This window comes from Antechinus flavipes, chromosome 6 (genome assembly GCF_016432865.1).
Source record: "Antechinus flavipes isolate AdamAnt ecotype Samford, QLD, Australia chromosome 6, AdamAnt_v2, whole genome shotgun sequence".
Lineage (NCBI taxonomy): Eukaryota > Metazoa > Chordata > Mammalia > Dasyuromorphia > Dasyuridae > Antechinus > Antechinus flavipes.
In genome coordinates, this window is record NC_067403.1 from 168,824,734 (window position 1) to 168,848,866 (window position 24,133).

The window sequence follows — 24,133 nt, forward strand, 5'->3', positions numbered from 1 at the left end:
TTCCCACATCCCCTCCAATATTCACCATTATCTTTTCCTGTCATCTTAGCCAATCTGAGAGGTATGTAGTGGTACTTCAGAGTTGTCTCAATTTGCATTTCTCTAATCAATAATGATTTAGAGTATTTTTTCATATACTATAAATGGTTTAAATTTCTTCATCTGAAAATTTATCTATTCATATCCTTTGATCTTTTATCAATTTAAGAATGACTTGAATTTTTATAAATTTGAGTCAATTCTCTATGTTTTAGAAATGAGGCCCTTATCAGAACTGATGGATGTAAAATTTTTTCCCAATTTATTGCTTCCCTTCTAATCTTGTCTGCATTGGTTTTGTTTGGACAGAACCTTTTTAACTTACTATAATCAAAATTATCCATTTTGCATTCCATAATGTCCTCTAGTTGTTCTTTGGCCACAGATTCCTTCCTTCTCCACAGATCTGAAAGGCAAATTATCCTTTGTTCTTTTAACTCTTTATGGTCAATCGTGAACCCATTTTGACCTTATTTTGGTATAGGATATTAGGTATGGGTCAATACCTCGTTTCTGCTATACTATATTTTTTAGTATACTGGTCTTGTTACTTTTTTTCTTAGACCACCAGAGGCCATAGCTGGGAGGAAATAATTTATTCAACCTATTCTTTCTGGCACTACTCATCCTCATTTTTTGTGTATAACCCTTTTCCAGCTTCCTCAAAGGCAATATTGTTCCCATCTTGTTCCCTGAGAACTGTGATCAGAATCACTACTACCATTGCCTCTGATAAGGGTATATGAGTGGGTTCATCTAATGTTCCGTTCACCTTTGTGTGACCTGTGACTTCCAAAAAACAATACTCTTTATTGGCCACCACATTGTTTTCCTCATTGGAATGTAAGTTTCTTAAGGGCAAGGACTTTATTACTTTTTTATTTGTATTAGCAGAACTTAACGCTGTACCTGGTACATAGAAAGCATTTAATAAGTGATTTCCATTCATTCATTCATTCATTCACATATTGATTTAATTCTGTGAATTATCTCATTAGAATGACATTTTGGAAGAAATAAAAAGAATATTTCAAGATGGAATATTTCAAATTGCCAGGGAAGAAGAGGATTGTTTTTTGCCTTAAAAAAACCCAAAAAAACAAAAAAAAACCCAGTATTTAGTACAGTGCTTGAGGATTCATAACTACTTAGTAAGCCTGAAGTTGAAGTCTGTGACTGCCTTTCCTGTTTTATTTCTTTCCTGAGTATAGATGACTAAATACCAATCCTGAGATGGAGAATTTTAGACACAACCTTGTGAGTCCAAGATGACAGAAATTAACCTCGTTTGGTTGGAGGTGACTGAAGGCAAGGGAATTTTTGCAACTAAAGGGATGACCATCAAGAGCAGAAGTAGTCCAACTCCTTTCCAGTTTTGCCAGAGGTTATGGGGCCAGAAAGAAATATTTGGACAATGCTAAGCATAAATGTAAAATTACTCATTTAGAAGTGGAACCGAGACAGACTCTTTGTCCTTGCTTTTAGAGAGGACTTGCATGCTCTAAACTTTCTTTGGAATAAACTCCAGAAAAGAGATAGGAAAGAAGATATTGGAAGTGTCAGAATTCAGGGGAAACAAGCTCATCACAATGTCCTTCATTTCCAACTTGCCTCTCTAGAGACTCTAGGAATTATCCCTTGGATGAAAAGAGGGCCTCTCTCAGTTGAGTTAAGTTAGCTTGTTCCCAACCAGAAAACTTATCGACTTTTGTGAATTTTTTATGATATTCCAGTTTACATAACTTCTCCAGTTTCCATTAACTATTTGCTTGGATAATTGAACTTACTCACTTTTTACTATTTGTGGTGCTCTTTTGTGCAACTAATCCTTGGTAAGAAGGAGTCAAACCCATAAGTGTAAGGTTAAGCTACCTCCCTTCTTTAAATTTTAACAACCAGGGAAGCTAGCAGTTTTTAAAATTAAAAATCATACAACAACAGCAATATAGGGGGAAGGAGCAGATAAATATAATTATTGTATAATACCCTTCCTCAGAGGAGAACAGAGTAGTCTGACTTAAAGACCTTTCTATGGTTTCTTCAAGAAAGAAATCAATCCACCTTATAGAGGTATGGGCAAGATTCCACATATATTTAAACAACCCATGTAGATATAAACAAACTATATGGGTAGTCCACACCTTAGGCTTGATTCATTTTGTACACTGAGTATCTTTCTGTTCCTCCATTTGTGGAGACTCCAGTGTTTAAGGTTTAAGATTTAAGTTATTTTCCATTGGACTATAGGTAGTGGTGGGCTGGGGGTAAAGTAGAAAAATTCTACGAGAAATGAAATCCAAGTCAAGTCACTAAGTATTTATTAAGTGTTTATTATGTGCCAGACACCTTGTTAAATACTGGGAATTTGAGAAGAGAGTCCTTAACTACAGGGAACTTACATTCTAATGAGAGAATCCTACACATAAAAGGAAGTTGAAAAGCAGGGGATACAGGGCACAGAAAGTAATCATTCAGAGGCACGATAGGGAATATCTAGAGAGTCAGGAGCCTGAGGGGAATAAAAACATGGCTAATTTGGGCACTTTCTTTAAAATTGGAGGTTTGGGGAAGAACTGGTTAAATGGAGGAGAAGGTTACAGAAGTAGAGTGAACTTCCAGAATGAGAGTGTTTCTGTATTCTGGTAAGAAAATCCCAGCAGAATCAGGGTCTGGAGAGGAATAAAGACCAGTCCTCATTAAAGATCAGGCTTCAACAAGGACTGAACCCAGTTACCATGTATTTGAGTCCAGAACAAAAAGAGGCCTTTTAGTGGAGAGGGAGACCCCCACCCTGTGACCCAGCTATAGATGTAATTGTTAGACTGTTATATAAAACTGTGGTTACATGCTTTATGTTGAGGCTCACTTTTATATTATCTGGGCTGCTTTTTCATGAATATCCTCTAAAGAGAAAAATTAACAATCAAAAAATAAATATTTACCCTAGAAAAGCTTTTACTACTTGTCCAACTATTTTATGTCTTAAGTTAGGAATGCTTAAGCCATTTAAAATGATTTCTGCTTTATTCTTAGGTTTTTTCTTTTTCTTTCCTTTTTTCTTCAGTTTTTATAAACTGAAATTAATTTTGTATATATGATATGTTTTATATTAATAAATTTTGAAGCCAGAGGATCTCTGGCACAGAAAACCATTGAAATAAATGATTTCAGTTCCTATCATGCTATCCTGTCCTGTCTGTATGTCTCAATATTTTATGCTTCTAATCATACATAAGTGTATGTGTATTTTCTATTGCCTTTTCAACTAGTCATAGCATCGCAAAGAAAAGGGACAATTTTTAAAAACGTGAATTATTTGGAGCCAAGAACAATGAAGGGAGGCTGATATATACTAAATCAGTTTTCCTTTGAGCAGAGGATCATTTAAAAATAGGATCAGTTTGAAATTTTTTCCTAAAATAAGAAGGAAAAGAAAGCATCGAATGAGATGCTTTATCTTCTAAAAACAAACTTCATGTCAAAGAAACAGGAAACCAAAAATTGACTAACTATGGATGGTGCAGAAGATGAATGAAGTGAAGCCAATCAGGATTTTTAACAAAAAACTATCAGAGAATACATCACCACCTTGTTCCCAAATAAACTTGAGGGAGAAAAGTGCTGAGATACCAGAGAAAAACAAAACAAAAACCCTCACCCCAGAGAAAAACAGCAGATGTTTTCCTTCAAGGAGGATTACAACAGGGCAGCAAAGAGATGCAGTAAGACACTTCAGGGAATTCAGTCATTTCATCAGATGCTTGAAAAGAGTCTATTTAGAGAGATACAACTGTCCCTATTAGGATGACAGAACTCAATTTGAATGGGTTTTTGTAGAAATTAGGAAGATTCTAGAGAAAAGATAGCCTGGGAACTATTCTGTTAAGAGAAGAGAGAGAATGTCTATTTATGGCATGTACCCCAGATGTAGCAGAGCTAGGAAAGGTAATTATGGTCTATTCAATGGATGCAATAGAATAAGAAATCAGAACAACTATGTTTCTTATTAACACTCATTTTTATCAATGCTTTCATATTAAACCTTATTATTTCTAGATAAATTTCTAAAACATGACATAGTAGATAGAAAGACAACCTCAGAGCTTGGGGAGTCTAGGTTCAAATTTCACCTCTGATGTACTGATTGTATAACTCTGGAAAAGTAAATTAATCTTTCATTCCTCCAAGTCATACGGCTTCCTTTCTGATCTCCTTGAACAACCAAAAATTAATATCCCCAATTTTATCTCGTCTAATTTCAAATAGAGAATTTGGCTCCATTTTTAGTCTTCATCCAGGAAAGTTCTGATATCTTAATGAAGCAAGTCACTAAATTGAATTTTTTTAAAAAAGGAAAGTGGTAGATGTGTTAACTCATGTATATGTAAACTCAAAACATTCACTTTCTTTTTAAGAATAAACTCTTTTGTATTGATATAGGATACTGAATACTAAGACTGGTAAGCTACTCCTAGCCTGAGCTAAGATTTTTTACATTTTATGATAAAGCAAGCCATATAAAACCAGCTAGTACTTAGACTTCTGTTTTAGATGACTCTTTAAGAGTATAAATTAGAGAAAATGCTAACATATTGATAGAGTCAATTTTCCTAAATAGGAACCCTCTATACCAGTGAAGGACAGTTAGTAGGACAGTAAATAGAGAGCTGGGCCTGGAGTCAGGAAGATTTCTCTTACCTGATTTCAAATCTAGTCTCAGACACTTATTAGCTGGATGACCCCAGACAAGTCACTTAACCCTGTTTATCTCAGTTCCTCATATGTAAAATGATTTGGAAAATTCCAGTATCTTTGCCAAGAAACCGCAGATTGGATCACAGAGAGTCAGACATGACTCAAATGACTAAACAAAAATAACAACAGCATACCAATGAAATATCAAGTTCAGTACCTATTCCTGTTTTTAAATAAAGGATTTTAAAATTGAAAACTCATTGTTCCCTGAAGACTTCAGTTCTATAGTCTCACATCAATATAAATGAGTTTATCCTTAGAAAGTGTTTTGAATTAACATATAGATGGGTTAACATATCTACTACATTCCTTTTTGAAAAATTGCAACTTACTGACTTGCTTCATTGAAGTTGTCAGAACTTCGCTGAATGAGGACTAAAAATGGAGTCAAATTCTCCATTTGAGTTCAGATGAGATAAAAATGGAGATGTTACTCTTTTGAATGTTCAAGGAGATCAGAAAGGAAGAAAGAATGGGGGAAAGTCAGAAAAAGAGATTTAAGAAAGAAGAGAGGAAGAAAAGATAAAAAAGGAAAGAGGGAAAGAAGGAATGAAGGAAAGAATGAAAGAAAAAGAAAGGAGGATATAAAGAAGAAAGAAGGAAAAAGTGATAAAAAGAAAAGAAAAGATTCTCTTAATGGCTAGCATTTAGCTTAACAAGAGCTTAATTCATATTATTTTATTTGATTCTGATAATAATCTTGGCAGGTAGGTGTTATTATTATTATTATTCCCCTTTTACAAACGAAGAAATTGAAGCTGTTAGAATCACTTGGGTGACAAGTTTGACTCAGTATTTGAACTCACTTCTTCGAGTTCAATATGTTATTCACTAATCCATCTAGCTTACTTTCTCCTATGTTTTTCCCTTTAATCCCACATTATTCATAATTTATAATCTTGTTCTTTCTCTACTTAACTTCTGTGCATTGCCCATAGGTTGAATGGCAGACTATCTGATTTTTGTTTGTATGTCTATGGCACCTAGTGCAAAAGAATAAATATACACCCATCAAAAATAGCCTATATGTGTATGTTCATTGCCTTTGAAGACAGACTTTTTTTTTCCCAATTCTGTTGTAAACTTTCTTTCACCTCATTTCTCTCTTGCTCAGGAAAACATGATAAAGTTAAGTGACTTTATTTGGTAAATAATAAATGCAGACATTAATCTGACTTCTTGCATTAGTTTACAATATATAGACCAATTCAGAGCTGAGTAATGTTTTTAAATTATTGAGAGTTTGAATTGGAAGAGTAATGAGGATTTTTCAAATCTTTCATTTGTGCAGAAAACATTGGGCTTGAATTAGGAAGATGAATCTTTAGGAGTTCAAATTTGTCCTCAAATACTTACTGGCTGTCTGATCTTAGACAAGTCATTCAACCCTATTTATCTTAGTTTCCTTATCAGCTGGAGAAGGGTACTGCAAATTACTTTAATATCTTTGTCAATTTTAAAACCCCAAATGAGGTTTTCAAGTGATCATGACTGAAATGACTCAACACTCATTACATTCTTAAAGTCTGCAGAAGATAGTAGTTTCAAGCATTTGTAATATCCAATGAAAATAGGTTATATTCCACTTTCATCACTTCCTAGCATAGTTTACTTTCAAGTATCATTGTTGTAAATTAAGAAAAAAGCTTCATATGTGTGTCTAGATTATTATAGTATTCAATTAGATGAATAATTCATTTGTGTCCAAGAAGTGACTAGAAGGATAGCTTTCTCCCTAAGAGATTTTTTTTTTTTTTTTTGCAAAATTTAATTCATTTAAGAGGAAGTCATTGATGTCTCCACAAAGAATTTTGGGAAACATGGTTTCATTTACCAGTAGAACTAGATTCCAACAACACATGTGATAAGTGGCATTTCCCCCCATATTCAAAATGTATAAGTGCCATCTTCAGTTTTTAGGATCATTTCTATAATTACTTGTGACCATTAATGTCTATCTTCAGTTAACTTCCTTTTATTTTAATAGCACCTTGGACTTGTTGATTAGTCAAGAATAAAATCAGTGACCATGACTTTCTATTGACACAAAGAAAAAAATGTTAAAATTCCATGTACAATTAAGGGAGAACTGTTAGAGAAACATATCCAATTGGTAATCATTGCCAAACTTTTGAAAACATCGTAATTCAGAAAGGCTTGTGTACATGTATTCAGATGCTGATCTAATTCATCATCCCATTACAAAGAAGACAGTATCTAATACTTATTTAGGACCACATGAAACATCTGTAAATTGCTCACTTCTTGAATTCCAGTGGTTTCTAGCCCTCTGGCAGATATTACTCATAATTCAGACAGTTAATAACCTACATGTGGATGTCATTTAGTCTGAAGTTAAGGAGCTCACTTAATAGATACACCACAGTACATACTTTAACAATGATTGTATTACTAGAAAACTTGACATAGACAATATCTCGAAGAAGGGAAACTATTAAGTGTTGGATCATAAGAGGCAAGAACTTGGGCTGCCATGTTGTTCTTAGTCTGGCCAAATTTTTCTTTGTTGATGGTTAAGATTCCAAAGTTTCTTTGCTGCTAGAAACAAATATAACAACTTTACTTAAGGGTATCTATGATCCACAAGAAAAGCCTTGGGAGATGGGATGAGATGGGATGGCTAGTATTCACCACTATTTTAATTGATGACTTTTGTTATATGTCAGGCTATTATAGCTATTTTAATAATTGGCATCAAATATAGTCAACACATTATCTTTTCTTTTTTTCTCTCTTGTCCAAAGGGCAACAAGCCTTGAATATCTTTTCCAGATCTGTTTGTGAAACTATTCAGGTATGCATGTGTTCAGTCATTTTCAGTCATGTCTAATTCTTCCTGCCCCCATTTGGAATTTTCTTGGCAAAGATCAATATCTTTATATCAGTATTTATATTAGCATCAGTATTAGTTTGCCTTTTTCTTCCCTTGTTCATTTTACACATGAGGAACTATAGTGTCTACTCATTAAGTATAAAATATTTTAGGAAAGGAAGGCTGAGTCAGCAATATCAAAGATTTTAGGTGCTAAGGAGCAGAAGGTACCCAGAGATGATGTGGAGTTCTTCTAGTAGCTAGGATGAATTGTCTTGATGAGAATATATATTAATATATATGTGTGTGTGTGTGTGTGTGTGTGTGTGCATGTGTGTGTGTATAGATGCCACACTTAATTTGGATATGGCTTTGCCTGAAAGGTATCTGTGTCAATTTGGGGAAAATAAAGAGATTCAGAATTCTCTGGGGTCACCGCCTGGTACCCTTCTTCTGGAATGCTATTTTCAGTAAGGAAAAAAAGTAGGTGTAGCTGTTGCCTTAGGCAGAACCCTTGCAGATCCCAGGGAAATGGATGACTTTAGGACCTGGAGATTGCATGAATGACATTACCTAGAAAAACAAGAATTTTTGATTTAATAATTTTTTTATTTCAGGACACAAACTTTCCAGGGTACCCAAAGTCTGTTTCTGAATCTTGAGTGAATCTACAATCACTCCTCAGTTCTATTACTAATGACTGTCTTAACCTCTAAAATCACAGGATAGACATGCTTTTTAATTCATTCATTCAAATATTTATACCTCAATTAATTTACTTTTATTTATTTATTTTTTACAAATACTTATCTTTTCCATACCCACAATGGAACAATAAAATATAAAAATAAACTGTCCTCATAACAGAAATACATGATCCAGCAAAACAAATTTCCCTAATTGACCATTATACATTGCTTTTCATGAATATCTGTAATTTTTTTCATGTTTAATGGTTCCATCAACAAAGCTACACCCATGTTTTATCACAACTTATTTGTGATCCATGTCTTATTTTTCTATGATTCTTGCCTATGTTATTCCCCAAATCTCTGACGAAATAAAAGTTTTCTAGATATTTTAATAATTGGCAAATATATACCAGGTTATCCATTATTCTTTCCCCTTGCTACCTGACTTGCTTACTTCCTATTGCAGTTATCCATGTTCTTATTGATGCTATTTATACTTTTCTGTTTAACCTGTGTGTTTTATTTAATGTAATAGCTTTGGAATAGTTTCAAATATATCAATTCCTCTAAAATATGTCTTAGAATACAGCATAATGTACCTTCTTATTAAATGCAAACTTTCTTTTCATAGTGAATTGCATCAATTTTTTTACATTGATCCTGATGCAAAAGGAATTTCATATTTCATTCTGGAACACAAAAATTATCTATTCTGAAACAGAATAATTGCCAACAATTAGCTGCTTAAACTCTCATTTTCTATATAAGTTAAAAAGGCAAATTTTGGAATTTTACTTAATTGTTGCAAATGCAAATATACATATTTAAAAAGGAAACCTTAGATGGAATAATGTTCTGGAAGCATTAAGACAGAAAGCTTAAGAAAGAACTATCAATTCTATTATTTGATGTACTTAATGGCAACACTAAATAAGATATCACTTTAATATTTGCAGACTCATTCCCAAAATAATACAATAAGAAAATAAAAATAATTTTTATCCCCCTTTCAAATTATTTTCCCTAAATGAGGCAGTTGGAGTTTACAGTGGAGAGAGCACTGGGCCTACAGTCAGAAGACCTGAGTTTAAATATGACTTCAGATACTTACTGTGTGATCCTGAGCAAGTCACCTCTGTCTGCCTCATTTTGGTGATAAAAATAGAACTTCTCAATTTGTGAGGATAAAGAGAAATAATATTTATAAAATACCTTAGTATAGTACCTGGCACACCGTAGAACCTAAAGGAAAACAAAAACAACCTTGCATTAATTGCTAAGTGAGATTTAGTTCACATGTTTTTGACCTTTTCCATCTCTCCTATTTAAACCTTTCATCCTTATCTCCTTATGTATTTTTAAAAAGAAATGTCTCAATGGAGCTTCTGTTCTTATTTTGTTTTTAATTTTATAGTTGTACTTCTCTTTTTAATTCCCCATTTCAGTTTATTTTGTTGTTTGTGCTTTCCTTCTAATCCATATTCAAGTCTACATACATACAGGATAACTGTAAAGCAAATAATCTTCTCACATCATTATCCTATCCATCTATCTATCTATCTATCTATCTATCTATCTATCTATATCTATCTATCTATCTATCTATCTAGATGATTTACAGATTTCATCTAAGAGAAGAATTTAGTATAAGGTCTGTATATCTTGGCCATCAACTTCCAACAATTTCTAAAATATGATTTCATATTAAGAGGGTCCTTTAGCTTGGATATTAAATCAAATATTCCTCTTTTGAAGCTGTCTGCACTGTTTCAGATGAGTAATAGTATTTTGGGGTCATTCCTGTCATTCAATATACTTTTATTAAACATCTACTATGTGAAATACTTTATACATGATAAAAGGAATGATTTTATATGGAGCATGGTCCCGTGGAATATCATCTCATGACAGTACTAATTTGCATGCACTGAATTAGATAAAATCCTAGATTTAATGTTAAAAGGAACCTTAGAGACAAACCTTTTGTTATATAGAAGAGGATACTAAAGCCCCAAAAGATTGTGATTCATGAAAGATCACACAGGTGAACATCTACATGTGGGTTTCCTGAGTCTAAATCCATTGCTTTATTTGTTCCTGGCAAAGACTGGTTTTTCTGCAGATTTGTCTATATCATACCAAGAATCCAAAAGAAAATTGCAATAGTCAAAAAGTTATCTATGTCTCATTTACTTTTCTTCTGGAAGATCTCTAATGGTTGAGAAACTTGTGTCATTCTCCTTGTGTATCTGTATCCATATATGCTGGGCTGGTTTCTAGGTTGGCAATGCCTCTTGGAAACTATATTTCCTGGAACGTGCTATCCAGCCCAATGGGCAGATGCCAAGTGATGAGACCATTGAGGGTGGGGTTGACTAAACACCTTCTTCAATGAAATGGGGGCTAGAAAGAATGTTCTCTATACCATGTTTAGACCTGGAACCAATTGTTATTGATGAAGTTTGAACTAGAACCTACCATTGGTTTCCACCCGGAGAAGCTAATCACTGGCAAGGAAAATGCTAACAATATCTATGATTGTGGACACTACTCTTGGCAAGAAAATCATTAACACAGTTCTAACATATTAAATGCCTTAAAATGTGATTTTTTTATAAAAAAGAGAGAGTGAAAGACAGAGAGACAGAGAGAGTCAGAAAGAAGATACACTGCTGATCAAAACACAGATCTTCTAGGTTTCTTGGCGAGATTTTGGTGGTGGGGACTGGTTTTGATTTTATCTCTCTGGTGATGGAGTGTCGGTCCATTGATTTATAGCAATAAAGCCAAGCTGGACTTCTTCATTTACCTGTTTCCTTAGGTCTACACAGTTGTAGCTGAGCCCTACCATTCCATTCTGATCACTCACACTGCACTAGATTACTCTGGTTGTACCTTCATGGTAAACAATAAAGCCCGAAACCTTGATATTGAATGTTCAAATTACACTATTCTGAATAACTTTATTATTATCAAATTGTGCCCTTCACTACTGCCTTTCTCTGATTTGATATTGCCCTGAATGTTGATCTGGCGCTTTACCCCTGTATCCATTTCTCTTTATCCACATATGCCCCGGGCATTTCTAATGATAAAACATATCATGAGCAGCTAACTGTAGCAAAGATCAACAGTGCTTGCTTTGAGGCTTCGAACCAAATGAAGTGAGACATTCTACATAAATACATGGTTTTCTGCCTATTGTACTGTGGTGATATGGTTCCTAAAGATGTCAAAGCTGACATTGCTACCATCAAGACAAAACATGACATCCAGTTTGTGGATTGGTAGCCAACTGACTTCAAGGATGTCATCAATTACCTGCTTCCCAGGGTGGGTCCTGCTGGTAACCTGGTCAAGGCAGAGAAGGCTGTGTACATGTTGAGCAACACTACAGCTATTGCTAAGACCTGGGCGTGCCTGGATCATAAGTTTGCTCTGATGTCTGTCAAGTGTGCCCTTGTTCATTGGTATGTGGGGGAGAGCATGGTGGAAGGAGAGTTCTCTGAGTCATGGCCGGATCTCTTCCCTGGAAAAGATTATGAAGAAGTTGGAACAGATAGTCTGGGGGGAAGATGAAGATGAGGAATATTAATTTTTATGTTGTTTATACTTAGTGTGTCTCCTTTATCTGTTCTGTGAAAATGTCCTCTGCAGTCATTAAATGACAATAAAAGGTGTGATATTTGAAAAAGAGGGAATTATTGATATATTTGGACATATTTGACTCAACTGAGAAATAAGAGGTTCAGTGGTTTCTCTCTATCTCTATCTCTATCTCTCTTCCATTTCTTCCTTCCTTCCTTCCTTTCTTCCTTCCTTTCTTCTTTTTCTTTGTTTCTTTCTCTCTTTGTCTCTGTCTTTCTTTCTTATAAAACAAGACGAAAAAGTCCAATTTTAAGACACTTAGAAACACTTATCTACTGAAATTATTTCATAAATTTAGGCACTCATCTTCAGAAAAATTCTCAAAAATTTGTAATAAAACATGGAATAACCCAGTTTTATGACCCTAAGCAGTGCTCAGAAGTTTCATATAGATAATGGGGGGGGATAGGTAAATTAGGATTAAAACTACCCAAGTGCTATAAATTAGCAATCTAAGTGTAGCCAAAATTAGAAAAGGATATAAAGAAACCTATTCATTCAAATGAGGTTTTGACATGTTTGCACTGGTTTACTTTTGACTCCACATAGCTATTCAGTATACACAATGCTATGAGACTCAGAGAAGACAAAGAGAATGGAAGTCAACAATATTGGACCTAGAGGTAGAGAGACTTGGGTTCTTATCAGATTTCTTTCAGTTAATGAGCTATTTGACCCTTTTGATCTCAGTTTATTTATGTCAAAATAGAAAAAATAATAGGACTTAAGCCCCCAGGTGGTGGTAAGGACCAAATGAGATAATATTTACTAATTGCTTTATAAACCTTAAAGTGTTATATAACTTCTAGCTCTGATAATGATGAATTAGGAAATATTTGACTGAATTTTTCCACTTTCACCTAGATTTAGCACCCCACAGATACAGCCTATGTGTATGTTGGGAAACATAGGAAATGATTGTGGTTTGGCAGGAAATAGAAGGATGATCATATCATAAGGGTAGCCTCATCCCCTTTCCTCCTCATTCTTCTGTCTGCTCTGTAGTTCTGAGAGAGTGGAAATAGAAGCAACAAACTGATTTTGAGCTGGAAAGGACCTTAGAGACAATCTAGTCCAACACCATCATTTTACAGATGAGAAAACTGAGCCCAGAAGGGTTGTGTGCTTTATCTGTGATCACACAAGTGGTAAGTAGCAGAGCCAGGATTCAAACTGAGATACTCCTTCTCTGTACCATGTTGTCTTGAAGAAAAATGTGTGTGTGTGTGTGTGTGTGTGTGTGTGTGTGTGTGTGTATTTAATGTAGAAGGTAAAAGAGGAAAGACAGAGAGAACTCTGGCTCAAGAATGAAGTTGTAACAGAATGCCACTGTATATTCAATATTCTCATTGGGTTTTGGTTTCCCTCCTTCAATCCCAGAGCATGCAATCATAGACAAATAAGCTTATGATAGGTCATGTGGTTTCTTCAATAACAGTTTAAATAGCATAGAAACTGAAAGCAAACAGTTAAGGAAATAAAGCTTCCAAAGGTCACTTACTTCCACTGGAAGTTAAGGAGTAAGAAAACACTCCTCATGCCTGCCACAGGGAGGAGGAAGTGATGATGGACTGGCAAATGGGAAAATGATTTCCCTTCTAGAGGCATGGATGGAGAGGAGAAAGGTACAAATTGAGTTCGTGCATTTCTCTCTCATTTTCTCCCTGGCTTGCCTTGGTCTCCCTTTATGACTTCCTTCAGTTGAGTACTTTGGTTCCATTCTCCTTCTCAGTTTCTCCATCTTGTTTTCTTCCCCACCTAAGAATATTTGTAAGCCAAGAAGGGTCCTGTAAACATGGATGCTGAGGGGTATTTCTTCATTCTCAAGCTTTCTACCTGCCTGTGTAGACTTTGCTGTATAAATATTCTTAGTTTCCCTGCATAGGATCTTTAATGTTACTCCAAACTCACAGGAATTTTGGGAAGACTGGGGAATGGTGAACATTAACCTTAATCTGTTAATTCTGCATGGTAATAAATCTAGAAGGAAGCATAATGGAACAAAATGAGACAAAGTGATTTTAAATGTTAGGGGTGTGATTTTTGTCTATTATTATATATTTTTTCCAGATCTGTGTCTCAGTTCTATTTTTCAATTCAGGGACTTTTTTTCTAAAAACTCAATCAATGATGGCAAAGCCTTTTAAAAATCAGATATAGGAAATATACAGAAAGGTAGACCATCTGAGAATTAAATGAAACGTTAGTGGGCATCCATCTAGACACAAACATACACACACATTGGGCCTGGGGAGAAACCTGTTTCCCATTCTGTCTGTATTTGTAATTGATATAAACTATTGATTTCCCTTTATCTCAGAGCTCACCACAATTGATTAGCTAAGGGTAGTTATGAACAAAAGGGACTTAGATCATTGCTTCTTCTTATTCACTCTAAAAAGAAGTATATTTGTCAGACTAGAAAAATACATTGAAGATGGTTGTCAGTGTAGCATAGTAGAAAAAGCACTTCTCAGAAATGTTGGGTTCAAATCCTGGATCTGGTACTTACTTTATGTCATCTTTTCAGTAAAAAGCTGAAGCCAAGTAACACTGAAGCCAAGAGGATTTCTGATTGGCTGCTAAACCAAGCAGAGCCCCAGTTCCAATATTTTAGAAGGAAAATAATCTCCATACTATTCATTTCACAGTGTTTCTGTGAGGGTTGAATTAGTATACATAAAGTGTTTTGTTACTACAAGGGTCCTACAGTGAGAGAAATATTTTTCTTCCTCACTTTTCTTCCCATGCAGTTATAAAATACATAAAGTCTGGGAACAAAGCATATTCAAACTTTCAATCTTGGGTACACTTAGTGCTCTGCTGTTTCATGTTTAAAAATGGTGTTTAATAAATGCATGGTGAATTAATTGGAATGATCAGAATCACACTATATGTAGTAATTGGACATCTTGAATAACTGAGGGGAAATTGATGTTTTGTCCAACATTTTGAAGGGTATATTTTAAAGAGCAATTACATTATGCATCAAGAGTCCTTCTGAAGAAAGAAAAAATGATGAACCTATTCAGCATGACCTGGTTCCATGCAGAAATAAAATCAATGAATTTTTCTTTAAACCTTGCACATTTTACAGCCTCTCTCTTTTCCTCCTGAGAGTAATAAATCCTTTATTGTCAGGCAGTTCAGTTGCCAAAAGGGAAAATTCTAATGAGATTTTGGAAGTTAAATGAGAAAAGGTTCACAATTTTGAAAGAAAGGGGCCCACTTGTTGTGAGGTATAATTTACTCAAAAGCTGACGCAGTGACCTTCCTTGTACACAAACTCTTCCAAGCACCTTAATAACCCTTGAGTAAATTAGTGAAGAGAAGCCAACATTCCCTATTACAATCAAATCTGCCAGCATTCTTGGCAAAGCTAAATCCACTTATAAAAAGTATTTGGATTATTTGAAATGTCTCTGGGATAGAGACAAAATATGAGAACAATAAGAGAGAAAATGCAATTTTTACTAACTTAATCATTTTAATTATCATTTCAAGATGTTAATAATGGAAAGAATTTATTATCCTTTAATCCTTTATATCTCTTTAGATACTAGAAGATAATATAGATTCAAGATCCAATCCATCCAAATGAAACATAATGGGGGATTGTCTAATGATGGCCCAGTTCTTATATCATAGACAAGAGACACATGGAGATATTTGGTGTATCTATTCCTGGAAGTACATAGTGATACAGAATGGAGGAGCCCAACTCTCAGCTTCACACCATGCACAGGGATTCTGTGATTCTGTTATGTGTACTCACTACATTGTTAAAAAGGGACTCCTGATTGATTACTAAGCTACAATTAAAAATCCATACAGAGAAAATGTTTTTTCTTTTATGTTGTTCATAAGATATAAGGAAGACTCCTTGAACTCCGAAGAGCTAGTAAAAAGGCGCCTTTTCTCTCCTCTAAGGTATATAGAAGGTGCCATGGTAAAGTGTTAAACCTAAATGACTTGAATTTAAAAAAAACCTGCCATATGACCCTACGCAAGTCAAAAAACTTTGCTCAGCCTCCATTTGCTCATCTATAAAAAGAAGGTAATAATACTATCTTCCTCATGCGATTAATGTGAAGATCAAATGCAATAACCTATGTAAAGTACTTCAAAAAGTACAAAGTAATAAATGCTAACTATTGATTATTATTGTTTTGCTGTTATTATTAGATAATTACTAGCTATGTGACCCTGAGCAAGTCCCTTAAACCCTATTTACCTCAGTGTCTTCATTGTAAAATGAGCTGGAGAAAGAATGGTAAACCACTCCAGTATCTCTGCCAAGGAAACCCCAAATGCAGTCACAAAGAGTCAGACATGATTAACAAGAATTGAATAACAACAAAATTATTATTATTATTATTATGCTAACCTGTGGTTATATGTGGCTTCCTATATATGTCTTTACTTGGTTAGTTTGTATATTCTTTCATTTGAGGCAGGATCTTGTGAAATCTCAAAAGTTCAAAAAACCAGAGTCTATGTTTTAGTGAGATGTAACCTCAACTCAATAGTAAAGACATCATGTCCTGAAAACAGGACAATAATTTCTTCTATCAGTCATGTTGCATTAGAAATAAATAAAGGCACATGTTTTGTAATAACTACTTTGAGCTTGAGCCCACTCTCATGCAGGGATCAGAGTAGTGGAAGGGATAATATGTCTAGATTCAGGGTGATATATTTGTACTTTTGTTCTTGATCTATCTTTTCAGTAAATATTCCTTAATAAAAACTAGTCTTAATTATTTTAGCTATAATTTAATTTAATAAATGTCAATTGGTTAAATTGACAGCGTTTTGCTAAACAATTTTATTGATAATACCAAGGACATATAATCAGTTTAGGATAAAATAATATTTCAGAGAAAACACCGGAATGGATACTTGAACCTATAGTATTAAGACTTTTTAAGTCCTTAGGACTGTTCCCAATACCCTCAGGACTAGATGAAGCTGGAAGTGCTCTGGGAAGAATAAATTCAGAGTTTGGTTACCTATGGGAGCTCATCTAGGAGCTTTGCCTTTATAAGGACCTATTAGAGAGATTTTCTATCATGAATTGGACTGTTATTGGATTTTCTTAGGAGATTTACTATTTTTATTATTGGATTGTTATTAGATTTTCTTGTTTTTAGAAAACTGGCTATTTGTTTTCTCTTGCTTGTTCTTTCTTTTGTTTTTTAAAACTTTAGAAATTAATTCCATATTACTGACTAGACTTGGCCTTCAGGATAAATTTTTTTTTTAATTTGCTGGTCATTATTCAAGATGTGAAGTTCTATAGAAAGTTCATGACATAAGTTAAATTTTCTAGTTTTATGCCCTAAATCATGAGGCAATACATATACCTCAAAAAAGTTCTATGTAGAGTTTCATTGAAAAGCTTAAAAATCTGAAGAAGCATGAAGTCTAGAAATGTTCTAATTTGATCTGCTAAAGTCATAGAGTTGAGAATACACCTCAGTTCTCAAAAACAAGTACAGGAAAGTTGAAATATATTTAATATAATAATATATAATACAATAAAAACATAAGTTTTTAAAAGTATTACAAATTAATATGAAACTATGCTTTCATCCTAAGGAAGAGATCACAGATCAACTCATAGAAATAATTTCATTAAAATAACAATAATGAAACAACATAACAAAATTATATCTCTAAACTCTTTCATCAGCAAAAGAGAAAGAGAATGGGTCAACAAATTGGACACGTGATCTTCATTTATTTATTTATTTGTTTTTGTTCTCTTTCCTTCTCTCTTTTCTTTTTTTTTTTTCTTTTTTTTTTATTATAACTTTTTATTTACAAGTTATATGCATGGGTGATTTTACAGCATTGACAGTTGCCAAACCTTTTGTTTCAATTTTTCCCCTCCTTCCCTTCATCCCCTCCCCCCAATGGCAGGTTGACCAATACATGTTAAATATGTTAAAAGTATAAATTAAATACAATATTAGTATATATGTCCTAATAGTTATTTTGCTGTACAAAAAGAATCGGACTTTGAAATATTGTACTATTAGCCTGTGAAGGAAATCAAAAATGCAGGAAGACAAAAATAGAGGGATTGAGAATTCTATGTAATGGTTCATAGTCATCTTCCAGAGTTCTTTTGCTGGGTATAGCTGGTTCAATTCATTACTACTCTATTGGAGCTGATTTGGTTCATTTCATTGCTGGAGATGGCCACGTCCATCAGAATTGATCATCATATAGTATTGTTGTTGAAATATATAATGATCTCCTGGTCCTGCTTATTTCACTCAGCATCAGTTCATGTAAGTCTCTCCAGGCCTTTTTGAAGTCATCCTGATGGTCATTTCTTACCAAACAATAATATTCCATAATATTCATATACCTCAATTTATTTAGCTATCCTCCAATTGATGAGCATCCACTCAGTTTCCAGTTTCTGGCCACTACAAAAGGGGCTGCCACAAACATTCGTGCACATACAGGTCCTTTTCCCTTCTTTAAGATTTCTTTGGGGTATAAGCCCAGTAGAAACACTGCTGGATCAAAGGGTATGCACAGTTTGATAACTTTTTGAGCATAGTTCCAAATCGCTCTCCAGAATGGTTGGATGTATTCACAATTCCACCAACGATGTATCGGTGTCCCTGTTTTCCCACATCCCCTCCAACATTCCCCATTATCTTTCCCTGTCATTCTAGCCAATCTGACAGGTGTGTAGTGGTATCTCAGAGTTGTCTTAATTTGCATTTCTCTGATTAATAATGACTTGGAGCATCTTTTCATATGGCTAGAAATAGTTTCAATTTCTTCATCTGAGAATGGACACATGATTTTTAAAAAATTACGCTAGAAAACTAATAACCTAATAAACCTCAAGGAACACCAAAGCAAAAATTGTAACAATCAAAAAAATTATCAACAAAATCAAATCAAACAAATAATTAAATAAAGCTAGAAACTTCTTTTGAACATAAAATAGATAAAAACAGGTAATTTGATTTTAAAAAGAAAAGAGAACCAAATAATTTTTTTCCAAAACAATTGGAAATAAACTCCCCATTAATTGGAGAAAGATTGAACAGATAAAAGATGAAAGGAATGGTTTTAGAAAAGCCTACAAAAAATTATATGAACTAGTGCAAAGTGAATTGATCAAAACCAGGAAATCAATTTATATAATAACATTTTAAAGGGGAAAATACTTTGAAAGAGAGAGAGCAATGACTATATACAATTCCAGAGGACTAAAGATAAACCATTTGGCCCTCTGACAGAGAAACAATGAACTCAAGATGTAGAATGAGACATACATCTTTGGACATGCCCAAGTTGTCAATTGACTTGCTTAACTATGTATGTTTGTTTAAAAAGCTAAAAGAGGAGAGTGGGTGTGAGAGAAAACAAATGCTTCACATCTTTCCCATAACTCTGACACATCATTACAGAAATGGCTTGGGAATCTATATACATCTTGTAGACCATTTGGTGCCATCTTCCCCTCCCCTCCTAATCAAGTTGTCCTAGCTATAGAACTTACCATGAAGTCATCAGCCTCGTGTTTGATGAGCTTCTGTCCTCTTAAATGTTCTACTCCTCAGAAAGCAGTCACATCTGTTTCTGGGACCATGCCTGAAACCTTTTTAGAATATAATAAGCTCCAAGAATCTATATTTTGGTAACATGGCATTAGAAACCCAAGGTCAAATCTATACCAAAAGGTACCTCTGAAAGAGAACCTTATGGAGCTGAGACTATCAGCTGTGATTTTGGGTAGATGAAGTCAGTGCTATTTATTGATTTTTTTTCCTAGTGACACTGAATAAGAGGAAAGAAATTTAAGAATGGCATTATCCAATAATGAAAATTGGCAAGCCTGAAATGCTGGGAGGGTTAAGGTTTTGAAGGATTCTTATGGCTAATAAGCATTATAGTAGCAGACTCTTGGGACATGAAATGAGTAGAGGCAAATGAAATGATGGACTGAACTTGAAAAAAGTAAAAGGAGAATAAAATGAAGAGTATGGTTTAGTGAAAAGAGATGACAATGGAAAAAAATAGTAAATCTAGTATGACTGCATAGTGAAATTAATAAATAAGAGTTGTGAAAATGAATTTTCAAAGTGGAATTCAATTCAGGGGTCCTCAAACTTTTTAAATAAGGGCCAGTTCACTGTCCCTCAGACTGTTGGAGGGCCGGACTATAGTACAAACAAAAACTTTGTTTTGTGAGCCTTTAAATAAAGAAACTTCATAGCCTTGGGTGAAGGGGATAATCGTCCTCAGCTGCTGCATCTGGCCCGCAGGCCGTAGTTTCAGGACCTTCATAGAGTTGTTTCAGTTCTCTGAGATACTGAGGTCTACAATGTGATCACTCTGATATGTAGACAGTATTGGTATGGGGAAAAAACTTGATGGATTAAAAAAGGTTGAGAAACTGCGTGTTCTGCATTTTTTAAAGTCTGACAATCCTTCTTGCTGGCCCTACTAGTCAGGGGAAGAAGTAGGTTGGAAGTGATGGGACCAGTGCTTAAGGATGTCAAAGTTTTGAGATCTTCAGGAGAAAGCATGGATGTACAAACATGTTGATGTAGCACATGAAATTATATCAGTTACTATTCAATATTATAAATTTGGTTTTCCCTCCATTGTGCTTAGGCTCTGAGTAAAATTTCTTTCATTTTCTTTGAGTTAGTGAAATCCTAGTTTTGTATGTACAACAAGAAGCTCTTTCTGACAAATATCCATAGTCTTAGACAACAATTTTTACACACTAATGATCACCCCCAAAAAATCACAACCCTAATTTTTGTTTTTAAAATAATTTAATTCTGTGGAAGTTTTTTTTTTTAAATTAATTTTACTCCTACCTCTCCTTTGTCAAATTATCCTCTCTTCTAATTACTTTAATATTCTTCTTTCTTTGATGTTTGTATTGACAACAACCAAGTAATATTTTTCTTCAAAATCTTTCTTTTATTTATTTTACTGTATAATCCTAGGCAAGTATTTTTTAATTTATCATTTTTACCTTGTTTGTTACTGTCCCTCATCTGTAAAATGGAGATAATAATAGCATCTACTATTGTAAGGATAAAATGAGATTAATATAAACAAAGCATTAAAATCTTATGTAACTGTTAGTTATCATTATTATTTCATATTTTATTTAAAATAAAATTTAAATTTATTTAAAATATAGTTAAAATTAATTGTTCTCATACCCCTCAAATGTCATTTAATTATTAATGAATTAATTAAGTTATCTTACTTCTGGACATTTATTAACTGATCATAGAATTATAGAATATGAAAGTTAGAAAATACCTCATTGGCCATCTAGTTCAACCTATACATAAAGGGTTTACACAACCTATACATAAAAGGTTTACATCCCTAAAATTACATCTATGGCAAGATATCATCTACTCTTTGCTTAAAGACTTCCAAGGAGAGAGAATAGAATACTACCAATTGAATCAAAGTCTGTCTTGTCTTATAAGTTCTTTATAATGATTCCAGGGGGAGAATAGACCAATAGTTGCCACTATGATACCCCTTTTCCAGTACCCCTTCACTTCTTACCTTGCACATTCTTTGAAGACAATTACAGTCTTGTTGCAACACATAATAGTCACTCTGGCTATGTGCTAATTTTGAATAACATTTGTAACAAATTTGCCAAAATCTGCCCCCATCCCCAAGTTCAGATCAAAATACCCCACTATCATTTTTCTAACTTTATACATATATCCCTTTTAGAGGAGTCATTGAATGAATTCATGTCAAAAAAAAAAGGATCTCAGTGAGTTAAATATTACACTTTTAACCTGATGGTGGCATTTCTAGTTTTCCCTGGGTACTGTAAATTTTCTTGAGCAATTTCTTGAAAAAAATGTAATTTGACTCTGCATTTTAGAGGTAATAACAATGATTTTTATATTGTTTTCCTAAACTCTTACAGTTCTGTCATGTGCTTATTATGTTTTCAAAGCTATATCCACCTGAATTTTCCATTCATCTTATTTTGCTGATTTTCTCCTATTTTTGCTGTTGTGTCTTCCAGCTCACGATTTTTATTTCCTATGGGTTTCATTCACCTACCAAACAATTTTCCATTGTTCTCTCAGCATCATTGTTGGTAATCTGCTAGTAATGTGTCTTCTGTTCTTTTTATTGATGCTAGATTTTACTTGACACGTGATCCTTTTTCATGGCCTTTAGTTTAATCATACAATTTAATGTTTCTTAGGCTAGCTCCAACTTGATTTCTTGGGGCTGTTGGTGAACTTGATTTGTTATTTTTTTTTCCTTCTGGTGGCATCAGTTTAGGGTTTTTCAAGTCATAGAATTTATTCATTGTTTTGGAAGATTTCTCCCAATTTTTTGCTCATTTACTTGCTTTTTTCCTTTTCAATCAATCATTCAATCAATAATTGACAAGCACTTTGGAAGAACTTACTATATAATAGGCAAAGGCATTTACAAGGTAGAAAAATGAAACAATTCCTGTGTTCAATATGTTTATTTTCTGTGGGGGAACATATAAATAGATGCAAACATATGCAAGGTAAATGCAAGATAATTGGGGAGAGTTATTAGTAGTTGGGGATAGGGGTCAAGAATCAGAAAAGGCTCTATAGAAAAGATAATGCTTTGGCCTAACTTTGAAGGAAATTAATGATTCCTACCCATATCTAAGCAGAGGTGAGGAAGGAATATATTCCAGGGAGAGGAACCAACTTGGGCAAAGGCATTCGAACAAGAGATGGAATGTCTTTTATCTGCAAAATGGTGAATGTAGCACCTATTATCACTATTACACAATTGATTTGAGAAACAAATGCAATAATATATGGAAAATGAAGGAATGAAAACATATTTGTTAAGATCTTACTATGTTCTAAGTATGGTGCTTAGTGCTAAGAATAAAGATACCAAAGTAAAAGCATTCCCTGCTCTCAAGGAGCTCTTTTTTTCTGAGGAGGGGAACAACATGGAGTATGTGGTGAGCAGGAGTTTGGGAGATGATGTGAGACTTGGAGGAAATCTGAATCTCAGGCCATGGATGATGGAGGCAACCACCAACTAAGCCAGAGAATCTCCACATTAGACATCAGAAACATCTAAGTTCTCTAGGACTTGGTTTCTGGGGGTAGGAAAGGAAAGGGAGAGGGCAGGAAAGAAATGACCAATGTCATTTTGCAAATCTTAAAGAATGACCTAAATATAAATTATTTCTGTTAGTGTGATAGCCAGAGAATAGATTATCCCAAGTTGCTACTTTGGAAAGGAGTTCACTCCTCTGCAGTTTGTGAAGAACTGCCTTACTTCTTTTAAGGCAAATGTATGTGCTTGCTTTCCTCACTGATGGAAAGGAATCCTTTGAAATCTCCCTAGAGTTCTCTTTGCTATTCACCTGAAGAAGGATTACTTAAAATATTGATAGAACTTTCAAGAAATAGGACTGTTTTAGGGCAAGGAACCCTGACTTCCTCTCAAACAATCTGGCATCAGCTAGAATGTGCATTGTACACATTCAGCTAATAGCAATGGGAAAAGCAGATTTTCCATCTGCCAACAATCAGAGAAATAAAATTGTAGAGGAATGGACAGTAGGAACTACACAGAAAGGACCTGCCTACTTATGCCTCCTGGTAAGGACATTAGTGGAGAAAACTTTGATGTTTAAGCAATCACATAATTGAATCTACTGTTGGAGCCAAGAGTAAAAAAGTTGGATGCTGGAATGAGCCCTGGACAGCCTTAAGATATACAGTGACAAAGGTTAAGTGGGCTATTCTTTATGGAAACTGTGATAGAGCAATAATACTTTGCAATCCACTTCTTCCTGTCTGAGTAGCTTTAAAATGCATTCTAAGTGTTCCTGACTCAAGCGACTCAACACAGTTGAGGTTACCTATGTAGAAGAATATATCTTTGGATTTCTTTCTTTTTGAGAAGAAATGCTTGGGTTTAAACAATCAATATTTTTTTTTCTTCTGGATCAACTTGTACTTAACAAACAAAATATTGAATTTTTTTTTCTTCTATGGGTGGTGAGATCTGTTTTCTTGGAGGTTTTTATAAAAGAAATGCTTGTGATGATTGAGGGATTATGCTGCAGTGGGTTAGGTGATGATGGAGATAAATGGAGAGTCTATATCAGTGG

At 34.2% G+C, this 24,133-nt stretch overlaps 1 pseudogene; it reads left to right on the forward strand.

Annotated features, from left to right (window-relative positions):
* The first annotated feature begins 10,569 nt into the window (after nucleotides 1–10,569).
* LOC127539719 (tubulin alpha-1C chain-like) lies at nucleotides 10,570–11,914 on the forward strand (annotated as a pseudogene).
* Nucleotides 11,915–24,133: the final 12,219 nt, after the last annotated feature.